Raw genomic sequence first — 15,108 nt, forward strand, 5'->3', positions numbered from 1 at the left:
CGTATTTAACATTAGGTGGTATTACAAGAAACTTGGCGACCATAACTATGAGAATCACTGTCCGGCCTTCAGAGTAACTCCAATCACTACTACTTTTCATTCTGTCCGTCCTCATCTAGTTGGTTCGACCTATTCCAGTTTAGTTTATTTAGCTTTTAAAATATCCCCAAGACAGTAGTTATTTAGGTAGATGTTCCATTAACATTTAAACAAACTGACCTATATAACCACTTGTAATGTTCTGATTTCTTGTGATCTGCAGTCGCTGCACTTCAACAATGGAATGCTACCTTCCATACAAGCTCCTCCCTCTCTTCCTCCTCCTTTCAGCTGCTTTGTCAGCTTCCACGGTGGATGATCGTGCCACCTACATCATCTACATGGACAAATCAGCCATGCCCACTCCCTTCTCAGATCATGATAATTGGTATACGAGTCTATACGGTGATGCATTCATCCCTGTCATTATCTAATCATGGTGTTTTCCCAACCCATCTCTACACCTAAAACCATGTATTGGATGGCTTCAGTGCTGTGCTATCTCGGTCTCATCTAGATCAGCTCGAAAAGATGCCTGGCCATATTGCCACGTACCCTGAGACCTCTGGAAAGCTTGACACCACACATACTCCAGAGTTTCTTGGCCTGAAAAAGAGTGCTGGCCTGTGGCCTCAAGCCAGTTTTGGTGATGACATGATTATTGGTATAATTGACTCTGGCATTTGGCCAGAAAGTGAGAGTTTCAGAGATGATGGCATGCCCCCGGTGCCAGAGAGATGGCGCGGGGCATGTGAGTCAGGGGTAGAATTCAACTCTTCGTATTTTAACAGAAAACTCATTGGAGCTCGCTCTTTCAGTAAAGGGATGAAGCAACAAGGGTTAAACATATCAAGAACTGATGACTACGACTCTCCGAGGGACTACTTTGGACATGGGACACACACATCGTCCACTGCTGCTGGAAGCCCAGTACAAGGTGCCAATTACTTTGGTTATGCAAAAAGGAACAGCAACTGGAGTTGCACCAAAAGCTCGGCTTGCCATGTACGAGGTGCTTTTCTGCAACGACAATTATGAGTCTGCTGCCACAGACACATTAGCCGGCATGGACCAAGCCATAGCTGACGGGGTAGATCTCATGTCATTGTCATTGAGATTCAGTGAAACGCCTTTTGATGCAAACCCTACTGGAGTGGGAGCTTTTGCAGCCATGAAGAAAGGGATTTTTGTGTCATGTTCAGCTGGCAATAGTGGTCCTCATGGTTTCACTATACTCAATGGAGCTCCTTGGATCACAACTGTTGGTGCTGGGACAATCGATCGCGATTATGCAGCTAATGTTACACTTGGTGATGAGGCCTTCACTGTTGTAGGAAAATCTGTCTACCCATTGGACTTGTCAGTGTCTAGGGTTCCAACATACTTTGGCCAAGATGGAATAGAAGCAAAGAAATTTGCAACGATTATTCTGTTAGCCTTTTTGGCTAGTGATGAACCAACACGTAACAATAGGAACATGAAGAACAATATACGTGAAAGGAAACAATCACGTAAATTATATTAATTTTTTTTGGATACCAATATGATTACAATCACTTTCTTTAAATAGGCAGTAAGTACGTGATCTGAATGATAACAATCATCATTCAAACTCTAACAATCTAAGCCTATCAATCATTTTATTTTAATTTCAAAACTCTAACCGTCAAGATAACATTGACAATTTCAATAAAGTTAAATTTGAATTAACTTCCAAGACTCCCCCTTAATTCAAATTTTCAAACATCTTTAATAAATTTAGGGTAAGTCTTCAAATTTCTACCACGATCACTGCTACTGTTTCTTTTGAATCTTTTGCCAACATTGTTGCTTCTTCCATGCTTTGTTTTGTTTGAAATTTCAGTCTTTTAGGCTTGTCTTCCACTGGTTTCTTCTTTGTCTTTTGAATTCTCAATGCTTTTTCTAGAGGTTTTTTTTTTTTTTTTTTTTTTTGCTGTGCATACAACCACTTCTCTCTTCTTCTCATCATCTCTGAGCTTAGAAAAAACAAAAGGATAAATATTGTTATCAGACATTTTTGAAAACAATATTAATTTTTTATCTCCTTTGTTATACAACATGCATCTGTCATCTTCAAACACAATTGAACAACCTTTCTTGAGTAGCTGTCCCAAACTGATCAAATTTTGAGCCACACTTGGAACATACAAAACCTCATCAATCAATTTTTTACCAAAATTTGTATTTACTGCAACGGTTCCTTTGCCTTGAACTTGGACCCTTTTGTCGTTCCCCATACGCACCTGCGACTTTACAAATTCATCAAGTTTAACAAAAATAGATTTATCTCCGGTCATATGTTACTACAATCACTGTCAAGATGCCACATATTTTTTGTAGTGGGATTGAGGCAAGATATGAATAGATGTTCATCATTATCATTTTCATCTTCAACTTTTTCTTCATCAACTCTTTCCTCATGAAAGTTAGCTTGATGTTTAGGATTATACCAACAGTCTTTTTCATTATGTCCATATTTTTTACAAAAAGAGCGCTGAGGGATATCAGGATTCTTATTTTTGTACCAACAATCCTGTTGAATATGGCCTTTCTTACTACAATGAAAACAAATAGGAATTTCACCGTAACCTTTATTGAATTGTCTCCCTTTTTCCATTGAATTGATTCCCTCTTTTGCCTTGAAATCCATAGTTTTTCCCTTTTCCATTTGAGCATCTTTTAAACTCCAATTTTGTTTGTAAAGCCTGCTCTACTTGACTTTCTGTAGACCTGTTTAATCTTTCTTCATGCATTTTTAATGATCCCATCAATTGAGTAAAAGACAACTTAGATAAATCATTTGACTCCTCAATTGCAGTTACGACACTATTGAATTTAGGAGTTAGATTTCTCAAAACTTTTTCAATGATTTTTTGATCATTCAAAACACCAAGAGATTTTGCTTGATTAACAATAGAAGTAACTCTAATTAGGTAAGCATGAATTGACTCAGAACTTTTCATCATCAATGTTTCAAACTCACAACGGAGAGTCTGTAATCTTAAAGTAATTAGTTGAGTCAATCCTTCGTACTCATTCTGAAGCAACTCCCATGCTTCCTTGGATGTTTTTGGCTCCCATTATTCTTGGAAAAATAGTGTCGTCTAACCCTTGTTGGATATAAGACAACGCCTTGGCATCTTTTTTCTTGTTCTCTTTCAATGCTGTTCTTTGTGCAGCAGTAACTCTCTCTTCCTGATTATCATTTTCTGCATAACCACTCTCAACCAGTTCCCACAAATCAAGGGAAATAAAAATTGTTTTCATTTTAATACTCCAAAACTGGTAATTTTCACCTTTAAAAGTAGGAACAAATGGATGAGAGTTGTTATTACCTGTTGCGGCCATTATTTTTTATTTTTTTTTACCTCAACCTTTTTTTCACGTTTTTGTGTAATCCCGGCTGATCGTCAACTGCTCTGATACCACTGTTAGCCTTTTTGGCTAGTGATGAACCAACACGTAACAACAGGAACAGGAAGAAAAATATACGTGAAAGGAAACAATCACGTAAATTATATTAATTTTTTTTGGATACCAATATGATTACAATCACTTTCTTTAAATACACAGTAAGTACGTGTAACATGATCTGAATGATAACAACCTAAACCTATCAATCATTTTATTTTAATTTCAAAACTCTAACTGTCAAGATAACATTGACGATATCAATGAAGTTAAATTTGAATTAACTTCCAACATATTCTCTTAACCCAAAAGATGTTGCGGGGAAGTTTGTTTTCTATGACTTCATTGATGAAGAATCAGGAGTCAATACGTTTGAAATAGAAAGGACAGGAGCTGCTGGAGCAATCTTTAGTACAGATGACCAAAGATTTTTTAAACCAAGTGATTTCAATTTTCCATTTGTGGCAGTAACCCCAAATGATGGAGATTTGATCAAAGACTACGTACTTAATCAAAACAGAGAATGCAATTGTTAGCATCAAGTTCTAGATAACATTGTTGGGTGCTAAGCCTACCTCTATTGTGGCATGGTTCTCATCACGAGGGCCAGACTTCAAGTCTCCATGGATACTAAAGCCTGATATTTTTGCTCCTGGGGTTGATATTTTAGCTGCATGGGCACCCAACAGAGGAATTGCACCTATAGGAGACGAATTATTGCTTAGCAATTTTGCAATCATCTCTACTCTCCAAAAAAAAAAATTTGCAATCATCTCTGGCACTTCAATGGCTTCTCCCCATGCAGTTGGCATAGCAACGTTGCTAAAAGCAGTCCACAAGGATTGGAGCCCAGCTGCCAGCCAATCTGCCATGATGACCACTGCTTATGTGATTGATAATAACAATGACCCCATCATTGATATGGCCACAAATGATGGCCACAAATGTTGCTGGGACTCTTCTTGATTTTAGAGCAGGACATATAAACCCTGAAAATGCCATGGATCCTGGTCTTGTTTATGACATAAAGGTGCATAACTATATCAATTACTTGTGTGGAATGAACTACATAAACAAACAGATTAAGATCATCACCAGGAGGTCAAATTTCAGCTGTGATCGAGCCAGTTTTGACCTTAATTACCCATCTTTTATTGTTATCCTCAATAACACCAACACTATGACTTACACCTTTAATCGAGTGTTAACAAATGTAGTAGATAGTCCCTCTACTAATCGTGCAGTGGTGAAGGCTCCGTCAGGAATGGAAGTTATTGTGCCGCCCTCAGTGGTGTCGTTTGCTGGAAAGTACAACAAAGCCGAGTTCAATATAACGATAGAGGTCAGTGTTGGAGATGCTAGTCCATAGAGTGATTCCTTAGTGAATTATGGGTATTCAAGCAGGAATGATGTTAATGGGAGTCATATGGTGAGAAGTCCTATTGTTGCTGCCTATGCACCTTATGTAGGAGGTACATAACCATTTTATCTTTCAAGACCTATTGGCCATATTGTAGATTGATTATTTGTGGTATTTAATCCAGAATAATGTCAGTTTATTTAGGAGGTATATAATCAGTCCAAGACCTATTATCCATATTTCAAAGTGCTTTTTTGTGGGTATTTACTCTAAAATAATGTAAAGGGACTCATGTGGTGAGAAGTCCTTTGGCTATACATGTAACGACCCAAAAAGATACCAAAATAATAATAATAAAATATATAAAATTCAGCATGACCTTCACAGAAAAGTCCTTCTACAACCTGTTAAAAAACATTAAAAAAATGCAATGGCCTCATTAGGCCTTAAAACTAATCTATCTTGTCCCAACGCACAATACAAATATTACATCACATTCTCAAAATGATTACATTTACAAAATATTAGAGTTCTAATACAAAAGATAGCAAAATAAAATAGGTTTCCAATCTCGTCTAAACTTGTGGTGGATCGTCATCCGCCACTTTCCTTCCGTGTCCTGAAAAATGTTAATAATAAAGGGGTGAGCATAAGCTCAGTAGGAAGTGTCTAAGACACACTTCTTATAACCTCGTGAATCCATGTATAGAATAGAAAACAAGAGAACATGATCATACTATACCTGGAATATATACCATAACCACAACATCCAATATAAACACATATGTCATTCAAGTCACAAACACGCCATGTATGCCAATGAAGTGCAATGCCATGCTCATGTCGCTCCCTATTTCTGAAACATTCCTGTTTCAACATCCAAACCGTTAATGTAATCCGACCCAAGGCACCTCCAAGGCGTCACGAGGGAGGGGTTGGTTAGTTTTTCCCCGACCACATGGCACCTCCATATCGTCGTCTGGGTAGCTCAACCACACTAGAGTCTCTCTCTAATCCCCCTCTAGATCACACTAACATCATGGACCACTAGGCATCCAGGTTTTCGCAAATGATTTTAGAAAACATTTTCCCAAAATTTAATTTTTCTTTGTTTTGAAAACACTTTTCCCATTTCTCTTCCCAATGGATGCAAGAATGCACCATGTTTCAAATCATCAATTTAACAATAAAATTTTCATACATACTATCCAACATAATTTTTCCAAAACACATAACTCATACTTTTAATCAACATCAATTTAACATGGTAAGCATTTAAAACATAAATTTAGCTTCACATAAGTATATATATAATCACTACACAACAAGTAACAAGTAGTCATGTGTTCCATAACCGACATTTAAATTCGTTTTACAAAAGATTATACTAATTGAGCATGCTTAACATCAAATTAAACAATAAAACTCACAAAAGTACAAGAATTTTATGTATTAGAACACCCTTACCTCAAATTGTAGAAAAACCCTCAAAATGGGTCTCAAAACTCAAAATCCTAGGGGAGGCCAAAACTGAAATTGCTTGTACTGTAATGTCTGTAAATTAAAAAGAAAAAGAAAAAGAGAAAAGAAAAGAATTTTTGGTGGGTCCCACCACTAAGCCTTAAGTGGCTAGAGACCATTTTTGGTCTCTCATTCTTTCTCTCTCCCCGTATCTATCTCTCTCTCTCAATTTTCTATTTCATTTTCTTTTCTTTTTCAACCCAATCTTTGAGGCAAGATTTATTCTTCGTTACTTGGTGGATTTAGGTGCCGTTTGAGGCAAAACGAAGCCCACGACGAGCTCTACGCATCCATATGAACAATTCCAGATTTGGTGCCCTTCTTGGAGTTCGAAATTCAAGACCCATTTTAAGGGTTTTGTGCAAATTTGAGGTAGGGACACTTTAATCCACTACCTTCTTGTTCCATTGTGAGTTATAATCATTTGTTATGCCAAGCATGCTTAATTAGAAGTTAATTGTATCAATAATTATTTTAAATGATGTCTAGAGAAATTCCTGTATTTGAATGTGAGTTGTTTTATGTGTAAAGCATGCTTAAATGTATTTTGATGTATCTTAATGTGTTAATAATTACTTGGGAGATGTTGAACATGTTACATGTTTAATTTTATGGTGTAGAATTTTAAATGCCATGACATTGAATGTATGGAACATAGATACATGCACATACCATTGGGTTTGCATGAAATGGGAGAAATTGTTCTTGAAATAAATATGGGGAATTTCAGGGAAGTGTTTTTGATGAAATGGTTTTATGCGAAACCCGGTCGCTGCGGGGTTACCAACGGGCCGGAGGTTAATATAGCCTAGAGGGGACTAGGGAGTCGTCCTAGCGTAGTTGAGCTAGCTGGGCCCCATAATGACGCCGCGGGGTTACCAAAGGTCAGGGACACTAGCCAATCCTCCTCTCGTGTCGCGGCGGGGCTACCAAAGGGCGGGCTGTATTAACAGTTTGGAAATGATGTTTTGGATTATGAAAATGGGGAGCGACACTAGCATGCATTGCATCTCATACCATTGCATTGGATATACTTGACATTGAATCGTTATGCTGTATTATTTCCCGACATTGTATGATCCCCATTTCCCATTAGCCTATGCTTTGTTTGGATTCACAAGGACACAAGATGTGTGTCTTAAGTGTCTCCTGCTGAGCTTTATGCTCACCCTACTATTTATATTATTTTTTTCAGGTTTTAGAAATGAACTGGCGGATAACAATCCACCTCAAGCTTGAAAGTTGTTAGAAGGTTGTTTGCTATTTTGTATTTTGACCGTTCTGTGTATATTTGTAGTTATGGAAATGTAACTAAGTTAGTATTCATGGCCTTGTAACTTAAGAACGAACTTATCTTTTGTTTGATGTAAATGAAACTAGTGGAATTATGGTATATGTTTCCATGCAATTGTATCATGTAACGTTATAAGACAGGGACTTTAAATATTAATCTTGTATTTTGGGACTGTAGTTATGATAATTTAGATTAATTGGTGTGTGGATGTTCCACCATGAAAGGAACTATGTTAAGGTATAATGAACGGATGAATGGGATGCTAGATGATTTTATGTGTTTTGTGTATTGGAACAGGTTGTTGAAGGCCCATTTTTAGGGGAGGTTATGCCGAATTTTTTTTAAATTTTGGCATCAGCTAGGGTCGTTACATGTACTCACACGTAGATCTCGCTGTGCTCTCCGTTTTGCCGCAAACAGCTCCCAAAAACTCCAAAAGATGAGAGAATAATCAAATTTGAAGCTTAAAATGAAAAAGAAAAGAAAAATGAGGAAGAAAGAGATTCAGCCAGGGAGAGGGAATGAGAGGCCCAAAATGTGGTCTCTAGACCACAAAAGAATTAGTGGGAAGTAGGTCCCACCAAAAAAATTAAAATCCCACATTTTCTTTCTTTTTAATTATTTTGCCACCATACAATTATATATATATATATATATATATATTCCAGTTATATCATGGCCACACAGTTTAGTACTTAAACAATTTACTTAGGCACAAAATAATAATGCATGGTATGCAAATGACCTGAGACACAACTCATGTACACAACAACTCTAGTAACTGGTCCACCCGAGACTGTCCGGTCCAAAAAATGGAAAAAAATGGAAAAATGACAACCATTGCATTTCTAGGAGCCCTGAACTCAAAGAAATGCCCCAATCAACTCTTGGACACACCCGGCACATCCTACGGTGTCCAACACGCAAAACGAGGAAAGAACAAAAATGTCCTTAGATGAACGAAAAATTCCAGAAAAATGGAAAATGGCGAAATTCAGAAATATTATAATCTACCTTCCTTAAAAGATTTCATCCTCAAAATCTAAAGAAGGAAACCCACAGCCACACACCTTCCGAGAACACCTCACCAACCCCAAGACTAAGAACTCAATAACCTTGTTGCCTTTGACACCCCAATGCCAATAGGCAATCACCCACTGTCGTCAGAAAAACCCAATACTCACCACTCTATGAGGGTACTCATCACTCACAACATCATAACACCAAACCATCTGGTATGCCCTACGCTATACCCGACTCAAAATGAACATCGGTCCACTCTGCACTACTACACAAGACTTTGGAGTTCGAAAGAAGAATGGTCACAAGACCCCTGAATATGACAATATCCTATCTCAGCCTATCCTTTAAAAGACAAAAAAAAATCCTAGACAAGGAACCCCATCCATCACACAATCAAGCTCAAGCTCAAATCCACACATCTCTGTCAAACCAATACTCGCCATCGAACACACAAATACTCCATTACTTATCGGTACAAGTGACCACCAACCGTAGCATTCAACAATCATTACACTTAACAACCTCAAGATGACCCAACAATAATTCTCCCAACAACTGTATAAACATGAGTCACCAGAATAATAAAACATATTATCCTGTATCTAGAACACAAATCCTCAAAATGAGATTCTCAATAATCAATTATTGTACCACAAACCCTTTTATCAGACGCTTGGTCCTACCTAGCACACCTCATCACCCGAGACAAACCATCTGAATCTACCCTGTCACATCAACACATTGTACAATGTTATGCTCTCACTATCCCTGACTAACCAAAACAATCATGGACCTTTGACCCGACATCGTGCTTAAGATAGACTGACTCAGGAGAAATGGTTGGCTAGGCCATTCTCATCATCGATCCGATCTCAACACAGACGTCGTTCCTGTCATCAGGTCTAAATCTCATACACAACCCCATACAGTCCATAAAACAACTAAGAGATCTACTCACTATCCACCCATTGTTCCACATAACCTCAACAACTACACAGTCACATACTGTGATACCCCTGGATTTCCAGATGCGGGTTGGCCAGGCCCACGCCTGAACACCCGAGGATATCAAAAACAAATGGCAATAAACGAACACAAAATACAATTATGATAAATCGGAATAAATAAAAATTGCTAAAAGAAAACTAAAATGATAATCCAAAAATGAAAACCTCAGAATAATTTATATATATAAGAACTATTCTGGTACATCCAATACAAATTCAACTCGGGAATCCATCTAGTGGACCCCTATTCAAAACCCAACTGAAGGTACAGTAAACCAAAAAGAAAAACCAAAACTAAATATAAACAGCAGTCCTACGCAGTCAAAAGAATGAGTGACCATCTCTACTCAACATGAACAAGCTCATCCGCTACCTGAAAAGATAATAGTGGGTCAGGCCCACGAACAAGTTCTATTCTAATTACAATCCAAATAGAAACCCGATACGCAGATACATCCTAGATATCTCAACAATAGTTATCTAATCCATACATATATATATCCACACTAAAGGACTCTCACTGGACTACAATGGGGGTCTCAACCTGAATAGAAGGCAACCTGCAAAAACGCACCCAACGGTGGGCATGAGTACCTAGACCTAACAGGGTATACCTTAACCATCATAACCAGCTATGCATCCCAATGCATATACGCTCCCTAACCAATGATCCTGAGACTCAAGCTCATATCGTGGTACCATAAATATAGATATAAATTTAGGACATGGCAAGGAATTGGCAGATGATAATCCACCACAGAACTAAGGGAACTTGAAGAGCATTTTGAATATATTTTGTTGAATTTGAACTTATTTTGTAAACCATATGATGTAAAATGTATTAAGTTCATTTGGTATGCAAAGGATAATGTAATTAGATGGTTGAAATCCTTTTTGATGTAAGTTGTCCATGATGTAAAGTCTCCATTTTAGCTTCCCTTTTATTTTCATATCATAGTATGTTAAGTTCAGGACCAAGACTCGAAGGACCTGTTTCAGTCGACCGAAATGGCTCATCAGTCGACCGAACCAATTGTAGCTCTCAGGATCTCCTATTTCAGTCGACCGAAATAGGGTTCAATCGACCAAACCATCCTTTTGCCCTTAATGTCTCAGTTTCGGTCGACTGAAGCAGAGTGTCGGTAGACCGGTTCTTAGAGGTCTTCTTTGGCCAACCGAAGCTCCACTTCGGTCGACTGAAGTGTACCTTTTTGGCCTTTTTTATTCTTTGTTCCTTTGTAATCCACTCTTAACTCGGGAGAATTACTTAGAACCTTGGAAAAGCTTAATTTTTTTGATTTGAATGAGCATATTTTGAAGCTCGAAATGATAAGTTTGACGTAGATGACCACGAGTTTGAGTAAAGACCCGGCTAACGGCTCGGACCTCCGAGTTCGGGTCGTCACAATTCCTTACCATCAATCTAAAGTTGTGAGCATTTACTTTATGACCCAAATAAAATACATTAATTATATTTTAGTTACGGAAATGATTGTTTGGCCCCCGGATTTTTACATTAATTATTATGCTACATAAATAAATGACTAATATGCCCCTTGAGTCTTAAACCATTATAACTGTGACAAATGACCATTTTGTCCTTGTTGGACTTTAAAAGTATAAATTTAAAGTAAAAGGACCGTATTACCCTTAGATGATTTTGGGTCAGGCAAGGACCCATTTAATGATCCGGATCCGGTGGATTTGGGTCGTTACACTTCCTATCCGTTAATAGCGTACAAGATTGTTTAAACTTCCCTACTGTTAAATCCATTAGCACAGAAATATTATTTCTGCCGTGTAGGTTCTAATACAACCTAATAGCATGTTTAGAGTCCATGCTATAGTCCATTAATTTGTTAAAATAAAAATACACAATTTAATCATTCTATCCGTTAACAGTACACAAGATTGTTTAAACTTCCCTTCTATTAAATTTGTTAGCATAAAGACTTTAATTATGCCATGTGGGTTCTAATATAGTATAATATAATGTTTAGAGTCCCTACAAATCACCCAAAACAATCTAGGAACTTCAAAAACCCAAAACAGACCCTTAAACCACGTCCTATAGCAAGATTGGCATGAGAGCATGCTCTCACAAGTTGAGAGCCTGCTCTCACAAGTTGAGAGCCTGCTCTCAACCATTGGAAGCCAACTCCCACACCTTGGGAGCAGGCTCTGTGGTCTAAGGAGCTGGCTCCCTCAATCCTTGGAGCCGGCTCTCTCTCTCATAGAGAGCTGCTTCCTCCTTTTCCTCTTCTGGTTCATCTTTTTCACTTCCGACACTGTTATAGAAGGTTCTGTGATATCTAATACAACTCCTAGGGTTCAATTCATGTCCCAAAATTCCTCATAAGGCATCCAAACTCCAGTATGCATCATTAACAAAAACTTAAAACACATATGAAACAACAATTGATACGAAGGAACGGATTAATTTTTCAGCACATAGACTAATTAATCTTGATTTAAAAACAGACAAGACTGATTTAAAAACATAAAAGATTTATTTAATGTCTGATTAAAACCCTAGAGATCATCTAGGCATGCACAGACCATAGGTCAAGGGGAGAGAGACAGAATAGAACTTGCCTTTGGGTTTCGAATTGAAACCTTAACCATCTTCTTCCTAGGTTTTTTCGGTGATCGTGATTGCCGTCAAGGACTCCTCTACTCTGGTTCTAACCCTCGAATAGCCTTCAACCTTCCTCCTTGGTCCAGCCTAATTCTTTAGCCAAAACCTTAATCCCCTTCTCTCAGTTTCTCTCTACAACTCTCTGTATTCTCCCGTCTCTCTCTCTGCTGCTATTAGGGTTTTCCAACCCTAGTGCAGACCATAATATGTATATATATATATTGGTTTATAAAACCCTAATTCCAATTTTAAGAGGAGACAGAAAAGAGAAAAGAAAAGAAAATCTAATATAAATTAAATATATGTATATAAATCATAATACTATTATATAATCCCGTACTATTACATAGGTACATATATATGTAACCATTTATAAAATATAATATGATTATATATATATATATATATATATATATATATATATATATACATACATATAAATATAGACATAACTTAATCCTCCTTATCATCATTAATTAGAAAAATAATAATAAAACCTCCACTACCGATGGGTGATAACCCTACCCATGTAGGTCCATTCAAGTAGTCCATGTGACCCATTTACTATATCCACATTTAACTCCTTTCTACATTAAAAATTAAAATAAAATACACACTTAAACTTGCAAATAAAATTACATTTAACAAACACATCAACACATAACAAATAATTACATATAACGAATCAACAAACTATACACTAATTTTTACATGAATTACATATAATGAATTAACCAACAAATAAATACATTAATTATATTTTAATTACGGAAATGACTGTCTGGCTCCTGAATTTTTACATTAATTATTGTGCTACATAAGTAAATGACTAATATGCCCGTTGAATCTTAAACCATTAGGACTGTGACAAATGACCATTTTGTCCTTGTTGGACTTTTAAAATATAAATTTAACGTGAAATGACCGTATTACCCTATAATGATTTTGGGTCAGGCAAGGACCCGTTTAATGATCCGGATCTAGTGGATTTGGGTCGTTACAGAAATAGTATCAGAGCAATGGTTCGAATACCATTAGGACGATAGGTAGAGGCCTACTTGGGATTGCATGGGGAAGCTGAATTGCATTATTATGTGCTACGTGTTAAAATGTTTAAATGTTTGTGACACATACTTACTTGCTTACTTACTTACCTATTTTATTTGTTTACGTGATCACGTGCCTATATGTTATATGTGTGTAGCACTGACTTAAATGATCCATGAGTAGGTGTTATGTTTTCAGTATGTAATTGTTTAGTAGGCACGTTTTTATGTTGTATTAGTTTTGTGAGTTATCACCTACGACTGGAAAGATATCAGCGTTGTGAGCATGGGTGATGTAAATAGTATTATCTTTTAAGTCCGGTTTGATCTAGACACGTTATTCCATTATGAGTCTTTTCCCCTAGAGACTGGTAATGGTGGAAGGGTTTGATCTTAGGTATCTTCCGAGATGAAAGTCCTCATTTTCTTGTATGAGAGAGAGTTTCTGTTGTGCTTCCTCGGTATAGTGAGTGGACTCTTGGGATGATGGGCTAGTGGGGTATGGTGTGTGAGTCATGGGTTCCTTTTATGTGACCAGAATTGATTTGATGTCACAGAACGTGTGGTAGTGTATGTAGTGTATGACTTGTTAGGTTCGGGTGTTGTGCGGGTTGATCAAGGTTTGTATTTAGATTCTCATTTAGAAGTTCACTGATGTTTCAGGTTACGTGTTTGTCTCTTAGATTGCCATTTTGGGAATAAGAGTAGGCGTTGACCTGGAGTTGGTGATGAAATGGGTAGGTTGCACCTTTTGTTTTGATCCCCAACAAGAAAGGTAGAAGCTTAGTGTGATGTTGTTTAGTGACCATAGAGTGTTGGTCACAGATTGTGTTGAGCCAGTGTGATGAGTGACCTCTTGGGCTTAGTTGCCTGTTCTATTCGATTTCTTTATTTTGTGGCCCTGTGGGTAGGTGTGCGTGAGCGTGTGTAGGTGGCACCAGAAGGCTACCACACTGGGTGAGCTACGGGCACACAACTCAGATGAAATCGATGTCGACATTCCATTGTATTAGATGGAAGTCATGGCAATTGGTTGGGAAATAATGATGTTAGGGGCGTAGGAGTTGTGTATCCTTTCGTTTGATCGGATAGGTCAGTTGTAGGTATGACTTGAGTGTCCGGTTAGATACTAATGAGAGGCCATTATTTTGTAGTCGTCATGGAGTACAGTTTGTGTGGTTGACCGTTTGGTGTGGTGTCTGTTGTCCCTCTTAGGGATTACTCATGTAGCGTTGTCATGTAGGATTCTTATTTTCTTGTAACAGATTGTTGACTATGGTGTTGGGTATCATGAGTGATGTGTGTTTCATGTCGGGTTGGTATCACTTTTGAATGAGCGGTTGGTTAGTAGAGGCTCGTTGTTTCCCGGGGATTGGAATTTGTGCAGTTGTTTTGGGAAGGATGATCATGGAGGTATTGGAGCTTGAGGTTCTTGTATTAAAGAGTAAGTTGATTTAGGGGTGACCCTAGTATTCAAGTAGAAAGTAATGATTGGTTGCTGTCCATGGTAGGTTTATGATGTGGTTTAGCAATGTGGAGACATTTGTGGCTTATCAGTTTCTCTTAGACTTGGTTAGGACGGTGCTACCATATAGGTGCACCCCCTTTATGATGAATTAGTAGGTAATAGTGATGATTATTATGCTGTTTGCACACTGTGTAGGTGCTGAGGTTACCTTGGGGAGTTGTGGTAGCATGGGTTGGCGGTAGGTCATCGTTCTCACACGATGGAGGTTGTTATTTGAATG

General features: G+C 37.7%; 1 pseudogene; it reads left to right on the forward strand.

Annotated features, from left to right (window-relative positions):
• The first annotated feature begins 278 nt into the window (after window positions 1-278).
• LOC132301298 (subtilisin-like protease SBT3) lies at window positions 279-4,951 on the forward strand (annotated as a pseudogene).
• Window positions 4,952-15,108: the final 10,157 nt, after the last annotated feature.

Source organism: Cornus florida, unplaced genomic scaffold (genome assembly GCF_030987335.1).
Source record: "Cornus florida cultivar Cherokee Brave unplaced genomic scaffold, ASM3098733v1 CherokeeBrave_3.0.0_Hap2_Chr03, whole genome shotgun sequence".
In the NCBI taxonomy this organism is placed as follows: Eukaryota; Viridiplantae; Streptophyta; class Magnoliopsida; order Cornales; family Cornaceae; genus Cornus; species Cornus florida.